Here is an 11,753-nt window from a genome sequence, read left to right as displayed (position 1 = left end):
TTGGAATTAGATTCAAGCATTACTAAGTCTCGGGCAAAAGAAAATGTTTTAAATAAGATATATATTTTTAATTAATAAGATTTGAACTTGAAAGTTTACTTATGAGAAATTGAATCATTTTCAAAGTGGAAAAAAAAAAAACAGTAGAAATAGCACATATTAAATACACTCATTATGACCATAGATTGTGGGTCGGTTAATGCCCATCAATTCACTTGGCATTCAAATTATGGTGCTTGTCGTGCAATCTACAATAAGGACTTAGATGTACACTTTGACCAGCATATGAGCTAAGATATATTAGTAAATAGTTTATCCTATCAATCAAGTATGGGAAGAAGAAGATCACAAGTTTAAACATAGATTAATTGTAGTTGAGAAATGAGAACAGAGATCATTACTTACAGTAAAATGTTGGAATTTCTTATCTGAAATTCCCATCGTACAAGTTGCTTAAATGCAGGCACATCACTTCTCATCTCTTGCGTCAGAGAAGAGGAAAAATAAAGAAAGGACAAAAAGAACACTGAGCATGAAAAGGAAAATTTCTAATGCAGTAAGATGATGATAGAATTAAGAGAACAGAAGGGGAAACCTAGCTGTAGTAATAATTCAAGAGAGAGGCTTCCGGAATTTTGAAGACTAGCTAGGACTAATTAGCTGATCATGAATCAAATTCAAATATATACATACATACAGAGAGAAAAAGAGATGTGCCGAAACGGAAGATATTGTCACTTTCATATCTCTGAGAGCGATGCAGATATATCAAAGTAGATATATATTATTCTCAGGATAAAAGCTTAACAATGAGGCTACTTTTAACGACAATAACTGCCTAATTAAAAGTAATAATTATATTGCAAGTTGCAGCACGCCTTGGGCGCGTGAAACTCACAAGAATCTTGACCCAGTTCATCAAATATCTGTGTGTTTTTGTGACTCTCGTGAATTTTAACATTATGTCACATAAGTCACTGTCTGATCTTGTGAAGGAGAGAAAAAAGAAGGCAAAAATATGGTTTGATGTGTTAATTGGATTTCGATATCTAAGTTGTCCATTTTAAGTTATGATGAGGCCATAGAACTGAGTGAGTGCATATTTTTCTCATGCATATGTATATAAACCAACAAACCCAGATGGGTGCTTATTGCCACAGAACATGATGATTTGTTGTCATAGCCAGAAATGTTGCTGTCTGGAGTTCAGCGACATTTTACTTCCAACAAGATTATTAAAACTTCGAATCTGATGAAATTCGGCGACAGGCAATTTGCTCCCAACAACATCGCAATAAGTCAGGAAGATAAACCAAGAATACAAATCCAAAACAACAACACAAATATTCGTTTAAAAAGGCGGGGAAAATTATGGCCATATATTATGTTGGAGGCGCTGGCCTGATCAATCTATACGGTTTAAATTTATTTTTGTTGAATTGAGAGAATTTTTATACCGATCAATTGACTAATAACCCTGTAAACTAATGACATCATACACCTCCTTTAAGCGTATCTTAAACGCAACGTTGCGTGTTCGATCTTATGTGAGTGCAATTTGCGTACATGAATTCACTCCGTTGGCTGGGCAAATTCTTTCTCAAAATTATTTTTTCAATTTGGTCCTTCGTTCAATTAACTTCTCAATTATACCCCTCACAATTGAATGCTTCCCTAGCTGGTCCCTTACAATTGAACTCGTTATGAAGATTATCTTGTTATCAAATTGATAGTATATGCTTATTGCATGGGGGACGGCTATTGTTAATCATGATTTTAATTTGCTGCATATATCAAGGAGCTTGAACACTGGATTTATATATATACTCATTCACATCCCACCGTTATTTTTCTGAACTAATTTCTTTGGACAGCTAAACTTTTTTGCAATTAGCAGCTTAAAGGGTGTTAGAAGAATATAGTAAAACAGCTGGGTTGTATCGTCAATGTGGCCAATCCCTTGAAGAACTTTGCAATGGCATATCACTTGTGGCATATGATTCTTCTGTGAGATCTTTTTTGGTTGGAGATGAGGAATTAGAGGAGGAAGGTGATTGGGGGGGGAGGGGAGAGATTGTAATGTGAATTTAAAGCTGGAGGGTTGTTTGGTACTGTTTATTTTGTTGCTTGCTATAGAGCTTAGACCCACACCCTCTTGTATGCATTCACACTCACTCTTCTTTGTGTCTCTTTCAAATTCCACTTCCTTCATGACAATGCCGTTCAACCTTTCCCTGCCCCTACCGTCTAGACCTTATTTTTTTTTAGGAATAAAGCATCTCTTTTTCCTCTCTCTAAAACTACTCTCCTTTATTTTATTGTGCATAGTGTCTTTTTTAATTAGAGATAACAATCATATCTTTTTTAATTAGAGGTAACAATCATATTCGAGGCATAGTCAAACATTATATATGGACATTACACCTAATAGAGATTTAAATATTAGTTTATTTTATTGTGAGGGACTAACTGTGTCCATTAAATTCAATCCATGTTAGCATTAGTTTGGATTGTCAGTTACTTTGAAAGCTTGGTATGCCTGACCTAGCCTCAAGCCCTTCATGCTCATTAGGCTAGCCACTAAGCAGAGGCCATGCCTTGTCCAAGCCAACCCGAACATATGCCATTTTCTTTTTTAATTTTTTGTAAAAAAATATTTTATATTACTATTTGGGGAGAATGATAGAAAATCTCTCTAAAATAGGAAAATAATAATTTAGTTTCACAAAATATGATAATTCTAGTAAGGTCTTGAGGAACTTATTTAAAATTAAATTTTATGTGAAATTACTTTATTACCATTCTGTAACTAATTTTATATAATTCACATGTTTGATTCCAACAATGACTAAAATGGTTTAGAAAATCAAAACTTTCTTTCAGCAATTTTCTTCAATTATCAAAGTCTAACTAATTTTATATTGTTCATAAATTTGATGTAAGTATTTGTAAGTTTGGTTTGACTAATTTAAAACAATTTAAAAAATAAAAACTTTTTATTAGCAATTTTCCTCAATCAACAAAATCCAACTAATTTTATATCATTTACAAGTTAATATATAGTATTTATAATTTGATTTCACCAATGACTAAAACAACATAGAAAAACGTATCTTGCTAAATCGTTGAAGGGTACTAAAATAATTTTGTACGAAAAATTAATTTCAAAGAAATTCATTAGACCTTATCGTGACTATCACATTTCTTATTTCAAAAGGATTTACCTATCAATCTCCTTATTATTTTGTTGAGAGTTTATTCATATACTATATTTTTTAAACTTTTTGAATATTTCTTGTCACTTTAATTTTTTAATCTTTTTTCCAAATTTATTTTTTATGATCAAAGGAAAAAATAACTCAATATTATATAAAAAATTGAGAGTTGTTGATTTTAAAAATAATTAATTTTGATTCTAATATTAATCATATAAAACATATATTTTAAGTTACAATAATTATATTTTTGTTCAAATTAAAGATAAATTTTTATATATCTTTCGATTTTTTTTGAGTGAGAATGAAGTATATATCAAAACAACTGTGTACAGAAACCACAGAAACAATCAAGAAGGACAAAACGTAATTACATCAAATATGAAAAGTTAAAAAAGCTCTCAGTGTATGGTCAACAAAATCTTTCGAAAAATTTTAAAGTTTTTTGGGCGGGACCAAATTAAACTCTCCTAAATTTGATAATATATTATATATTAAATAATCATACTTCTTTTTATTCAAGATCACAAGCAATTTTTCCTTACAAAATTATTTTTTATTTTATTCTATTATATATATATATATATATCAATTGAAGAGATTGATTTTCTTTGAGCAAAATCCAAGTAATGCTCCAGAAAATCACCAAATCCCAAATTTGGAGTCAAAGGTCTAAAAAGCACACATGCGTTGCATAGTGACACTTGGAAAGACAAAGGACTGGTTATAATATTTAAACATGACGAACTACATATGCGACAAACTGAACTCCTCCATTTCGGTCTTTCCACAATCATGCTTTGTTGGCTTTCACTCTAGCTAGCTCTAGTTCTCACGCTTCAAAGTTCGTCAAATTTAGCTCCTTTATCAATAATCGCTAACTTTGATCATTGAATTCAAATATTCAATGGCATGTGATATACAAGTTTTCTTGAATAATGTATACCAATAGCATCATTAAATGACATTCGATCAAACACGGCTATGTATTTTGGCATTCTCTTTACACATGTTCTTGTCCCATTTACGAGCTTGTTTGTCAAGATTTGAAGGAGGAAAATTTAAAAAGGTTATCGGTTAAAGATTCAAAACGAGCAAGAAATCAGGAGATAAGACTATTTTATGGTGTTGGAGTGGGTTGTTGGACATGTCACTTTCACATTTTAAAGTAAAACCAATCACTAATAAAGAGATCAAATGCATACCAACAAGAACTAAATCAAACGAAAGAGGTTAGATTCTTATAATATGATGAATAGTATTTAAATTTTCTATCAAAAAAAGTTCTACTTTAATTTAATCAGTATCCAAATATACCTCAAACAAAATTACTTTCAATGAAAAATTTACTCATACAAAATAAAAAGGACTTCAATGGACGATTTTTTTTTAAACCTTAATTGAAAGACTCAATCAAAAGGGATCAACTCATAAAAATTCATTTTACTTGTACACGCAATTTAATTAAAATGTAATATCAATTTATTATGAGTCTTACATTGATGATCAACTTTACAAGTGAAGTGTTCAAAGACTTTCCTTTTCAAGCGTCTATTGTTTTGAATGAACTTTCTTTTACAACTTGTACTTGTAATATTGGTATTTTTATTGACTAATTAATGTTACGAAAAGAGTTACTCACAAAGATTTCTAACTAGCATGAGACTCAGTAAAATGTACTGTGAAGTGGAGCCATGTGAAGTGGAGCCATAAAAAATAATAGCTCTCGAGTGAGGTTGATATTATTATGAGTTCATATATATATATATATAGATCATGAGCAGCCATAGCTAGCTAGCCAGTAGCAGACATATCTATGAATGCATGGTGGGTGAGGGGAAGAAGATCAAAGGAAATCTGCTGTAGCCTTTGAGATAGAAACAGGAAGCAGTAGTAGTGACGCCTATCTCACACAATTAATGGTCCAGCGAACAACCTAGAGTGAGTCCACCAATCTCTCTCTCTCTCTCTCTCTCTCTCTCTCTCACAATATTTATGTATATATATGTAGGTGTCCTCTCAGTATATGTAGAGGACAAGAGAAGAATGGAAATTAAAGAAGGGTCTTTAATTAATTTCTGTTCCACACGTGTTATGATCTTTTTGGTTTGGCTTCATCAAAGGGTCATAGATCAAGTGCTAAAGGGCACTGGCGAAAAGGTCCTGCTGCGTCATTTTCCCTTCAGTTTTTGGTCCAGCATGGGCCTATGGCTCATATATACATGCATGGAGTAGGAAAAACCCCACCGATGTTTGACACCTGGAAATTTGATAGCGAAAACACACCATAAATCCGACGGGCTAACTTATGAAAAGCATGGAGCATGTAAACCGAAATAATTCTTCGGTACATGACATGCATATATATATATACACACACACACACATAAAGGAAGGAATATTAAAATTTACAAATGTCGGCATATATTAAATAAAAAAAAACTGTGATATATTTGTGTGTATCTTAATTTATGATCAGCTCATTTCAGATTTATAAATGTCGGCCTTCAACCAATGAGTTCATTTTTTTAAAAAAATATTTTGATATCTTTGAAATTTTACATGCTCCCTCAAATCTTAACTATAGAGCAAAGTTTTAAAACTTTATTTGCTTCTGAATACATGGCAAAGACGGTGTAGTTTGTATTTTTTTTTCCTCAGTATATTGTCTCTCTTTAGTTACACTAAGTTGGGATTCTTAAACATATTTTATTGTACTCTCTTCAGATCATAATATATATATAATTATTAATTAATTTATGGTTTATGAAAAATGTTAGTTGAAACTTTAATTTTCTAAAAAGTTTATATCTTTTTATTTATATCCTTTCAAAAATTTGTAGTAACATGCATATAGTCTTTAAATATGGAGCATTTAAAGACAACAGATAAAAAAGTAAGAGTATAAATGGGAAAAAACATAAAATTTGTCAAATGTCCTATATTTTGGATTAAGGAGTGTTTCTACAAAATGATTTATATTGTGGTTCGAATGGAGTAATCATTAATTTCAATTTAGTGAATGACAAAAATTGAAAAGTTAAACATTTTTGTAAGTTTAAGAATATTAATTATCATATCTTAAGAACCATAAAATTAGTTAACTTTGCCCTATGATTAGGATCAAAGAAATACATCACTCCCCCAAAAAAGATCGATCACAATCTCAATAAAATTCATTAAATATGTACTTTACAATCTTTTTTAAAAAATATAAATATAAATTTTTAAAAATATTCTTAATTTAATATAATCTTATCTGTGAAACAATGGGGGGGAGAGAGAGATAATATAATAAGGAAGACAAGGTATAATATAATGAAATAAGTATGATTAATAAAGCTTTATTTTGGTAAAAAAAAAATCGTGCATTTTAAGACACTAAATCACTCCAAAGCATCCTATAATAAAGTAGGACAAATGGAAAATTAATTAAGCTATAATTCTTAAAATTCTGTGAGAAAGCAAGTGGTTCCAAACAAAAAAGGTCACATGAAAAATTAACTTTTAAACTATAAGTTCAAAAATATTTGAGATCCAAACCTTAATTTTAACACAATGTTCCCTTTCAACTTTTAAAATTAGTACAAGATTACCCTTATTATTAACAAACATTAATTTTAATTGTTAGTTGATTAAAAATTACAAAAAAGAACATTAACAACCAAGAACATTTCTTGATCATTTTCTATAATTTTTGAGTAATTGTATATAATTTTGAGATCATTTTCTATAATTTTTTTGTATTTTAATTTTTAAAGTTTTTTCTTTAATTTTTTAGTTTACTAATTATCAAAGTTTGTTTTTGTTAGGAGTGATATTGTACTGTTGTTAAAAATTGAATACCAACATTACACCAAAAATAAATTTAAGACTCCACACACTCTTGACTCTGTAGTTTAAAGATAAAATTATTCTTTAACCCAACAAAAACATAAGATAGATTTATAACTATCAAAGCTTATTGCCATTTTACCATAACTTCTCGAACAACATATAAAATTTAAATATCCCATCGAGGTTAATGCGTATATAATATAGAGAGTACAGACAATGATATCGCAGACTCTAAATTACGCAATCAAGTTTAAATTATTAAAAGACATAGTATATCATCGGCTAGCTAGGGTAAAACAAGTGGCACTATTATATTATTTAGTTAATCATAGTTTCATGGCCCATATTTATTAGTTAAATCATAGGATAGGGCTACTTTTTTTGGATGGTATTTGGTTTCATATGATATGTTAGAATGAAGCCAATTGACGTGGCATTCCACTCCACTAAGAGTCTGAGACATACTGAAAGTGATGTGAGTACAACGGGACAATACTTCCCGAATAAAATATCAGATACACAAGAATATGAATATGTGAAAAGAAAGATACATTTTGCTATTCCTTTTCGTATTTACTATTGTTTTATCTTAGACATGTCATTTTTATAACCTATACACTTGACATCACTTTCTTTCATAAATATCTAATTAATTGATTAATAAATTATTGTTAGTGGTTTATGAGGTGTTTAGAGGCATGTTTAATGGGAATATCACTTACGAGCACAATGTGTAATAGTGGAGCTGATTAGTCAGAGATTAATAAATGAACTTTGGTTAATTAGGTCTATTCTGAGTGGGATTATTATTTTTTTTTTCCCGTAAGGCCTACATGTTCACAAATCACAAATTCATTTGATTATTTATTCATTATTGCAAAATCGAGCAGTCAATATTCACTGCTGCCAACCAACATAGTCTAACATCAATATATTGCTGCATAGGAGATAAAGAAAGATCTTATTATTGGGTCCCAGCAATATGGTTTCAATTCACCTTTTATTTGCATTAATTTATATATGAAGAAAATTTATATTTACATTGAGATGACCTATTGTATAATTTTGTTGACGAGATATTAATATAACCCTAAGATGTATGGTAATGGAAGCTTTATGTTCTAACAAATCACCTTTTTTTTTCCCTTCAGAAGCATTTATTTCTTTCAATTTTAGGTCATGTGTTGGTAGTTATTTTGCATATATCACTCTCTTAAATTTTAGGACATGTATAAATGCTTATCTTAATCTCAATTCCATGCTTGAAATGAACCCTCTAAAAATTTCACATTTTGTAGGCAATTTTGTAATCGTTAATTAATTTGTTATTGAACCTTTAAAATGTAATATATGTCAAGAGAGTTTTTCTGTTTGAAGATTATTTACATATAAATGAATGTCTAAGAAAATAATTTGCATATCATGTACAATTCGTATATATTAGGGAAAAAAAAAGTTAATCATTTCTATTTTAGTCATGTTTAGTTAAGGTTTTTTTTTAACACTGAAACATTATGGAAGACATTCCCTAGCAATTTGGGAAAATGACAATCGAATCTCAAAATTTTTAATTAATAATAATTAAATTTCTGACAAAATTTCTTAAAAATAAGTTGCAAATAATGATTTAAATAAGTATAAATTTAAATTTAAATTGCAGATAAAACATTTATAAATTTCTACTGTAACTCTCTTATTGTGATAGGAATTTCTATTTATAATTATTTACATTGATATATTTATAACTTATTTTTTAAATCTAACTTTCATTAATTTAATATTTTGAAATATAACTGTTATTGTTTGTAATAATTTTCATGTGATATAAATACCAATTAGTTGAGGTTACTACATTAGGCTTTGATTTACTTGTGAAATTCTATTTTTTCAGGAAAAATAAATAATTTTATAGATAATAAGTAAAACGGTCGGTTATGTATTTGAATAAAAATAATAAAAATAATTATTAAATAATAATAGTATTGTCGTTGTTTATTCACAAAATATATTTCTTTTCCACTTGATTATACTATACTAGGCCTAACCTGCAAAATTCACCATTGAAGTAAGAACTTATTCTAAAATATGAGCTCATCTGTTTTAACTTATTTCATAAAAAAATTATTTATTTTTAAAAAATTTACTCCCTTCATTTAAAATATATAAATTTTTTTAAATATTAAAAAATGTAAAGAATTTTTATTTTTTAATGTATAATCATTCATTTTTTTTTTAAAAGTGCTCTTATTAATGAATGATTTTATATTTATTATAAGGTATTTTATAAGAATAAATATAAAAAATAAAATTAGTTTAAAATTAAATAACAATTTTATTATGGGTAAGATTCAGTTAAAAATGCCTTACACTTTTTATTGAAAGGAATATTTTATAAATATTTTATTATATTTGTTTAAACTTTTAAAAATAATCAAAATAAAAAATAAATTTTTGATTATTTTAAGAAACTACTTTCTAAAAATAATCTAATACATTGATGAAAAAGAGTGTTTAAAGAGGTATGATATATGAAAATGTCATAAAATTTTAAAATAATATAATAATAAATTATTTTTAAAAAAGAATTAAGAAAAATATGATAAAATTTAAAAATAACTAATTAATAATAATTTTTTATTATTACAATCAAATATAAAATAATATTTCTTTTTTATAAATTTTCTTTAAAAGAATTTTTTTTAATTTTTGAACTATTAAAAAATTATTTATTTTTTAATATCAGACAAACTCGCCGTCTAACTTCTCAGATAAGCTGTTTGCAGCATCATATCGTCATCACAGCGCAAGCAAGTGGGAAAACAATCGATGTTCATTCCCCTGGAAATGAAATCTCTGATTTGACACTGAGATTAAACTGAAATGGAATTCTTTAGGCACTTCTTTTTAAGTAGGGACAAGACACATTTTCTACTTAAATGCTCCATCCCTGTGTTTTTTGTCTAATCAAAGGGGAAGAGTTTCATGCAAACAAACAAACAAAAAAAAAAAAAAAAGGGAATGAGATCATTCAAATTGAAGATCTCTGTTTTTTTTTTTTTTTTTTTTCCTTGTCCCTCGTGAGATAGGGTCAAGATCACACTGCGAAATTAGAATTAGATTATGTAATCCATGACCTCATCGCCATTCATGTTAAATAATGAACATTAATAGGATAGATAAATCGTGTTTTGCTTTTAATATAGGCTACAATGGAGATTAACGTACAAGGGCATTGGAAACTGTCAAATCTAGGAGGTTTAAATAATAAATTTACTTTTAAATTATACTCTATCCAATATTATTTATAAATTATTTTTATTAATCTTATCAATACTAATACAACAAAAGAACACAAAAAATTAAATAAAATTTTAAATATAACCTTTAAATAAAAAATAAAAAATAAACAAACAATATAATATTGTTTTTTATTTTTCCCTGCCTTACTTTTTGTAGATAATTTGAGAATTTTAATTTAAAATAAAATTATTCCATTAGCTAATGATTTATAAAAGAGATCAAAATATACTTCTAAAAAATAACTAATATACAAAACTGGAGGAGTATGTCCAAGAATATTTAGGATTAGCCCTTAACTTATTATTGGTGCAATATTTTTCTTTAACTTTTAAAAATGATGCAATATTATTCCTATAATTAACAAATATTAACTTTAATAGTTAATTGACAAAAAATAACTAAGAAAATTTTTCTTAATCATTTTCTGTAATTTTTTTTATCCTTACCTGTAATTTTGAGTTACTTTTTGTAACTTTTTGGTTTATTTTATAATTTTTATCAATTGATAGTTAAATTTAACTTTTTGTTAACAATAGGGTAACATTACACTATTTTTAAAAAATTAAATAAAAATATTATATAAAAAATGAGTTTAAAGTTCCAAATACTTATAGACATACAATTTAGGAATAAGATTACCCTTTAACCCTACCTATAAATATATAAGTGCCTGTAAATCACAGGCTGGATTTGAAGCATGAACCTTGGTCACAATTTAAGAATATATTTATAATTTAAATATTTTATTTATAATTAAAATTTCTGAATTTGTAATTATTTCCATTACTATTTTCAATTCACTTTAAAACAGAAGTATTAGAAATTTAATTATCATTAATTTAATTTTTTTGGACCTAACTATTATTCTACTTGCTTCTTTTATAATGGTGATTCACACGGCAATATAAACTGTCATCCCTAGAAATTTATACGTGCGTGCTGATCATCGTAGGCTAGATTTTTTGTTTTTATATCAAATTTAGCTTAATTTTATTAACATATAGTTTGGGCCAAAAAAAAATTTAAGTGAATTAGTTTTTGAGAGCAAAAGCTCATCAAAATAAGATCTGAACATGTTTTTTAATTTAAAAAATACTTACAAAAATACTTACATATTGCACACCAACACCAAAATAAGATTTGAACATGTTTTTTAATTTAAAAAGTACTTATAAAAATATTTACATATTGCACACCAATGAGGTCTTAATTAATAATAAGATTTGAACTCACAACCTTTGTAGGTTATAAACAAAATCCTGATTAATTAGACTAACAATTATTCAACAACTTTATCGACAAATAGTTAACACCATTGTGATTGCATTTAATTTAATTTGCTTTTAAACATTAATGTTATGTTTCAATTTGACAGATTAAACATCATTTTATATATGTTCA

Source organism: Prosopis cineraria, unplaced genomic scaffold (genome assembly GCF_029017545.1).
Source record: "Prosopis cineraria cultivar Desert tree isolate PC_DT_omini unplaced genomic scaffold, ASM2901754v1 PC228, whole genome shotgun sequence".
Lineage (NCBI taxonomy): Eukaryota > Viridiplantae > Streptophyta > Magnoliopsida > Fabales > Fabaceae > Prosopis > Prosopis cineraria.
This window is presented reverse-complemented; position numbering follows the sequence as displayed.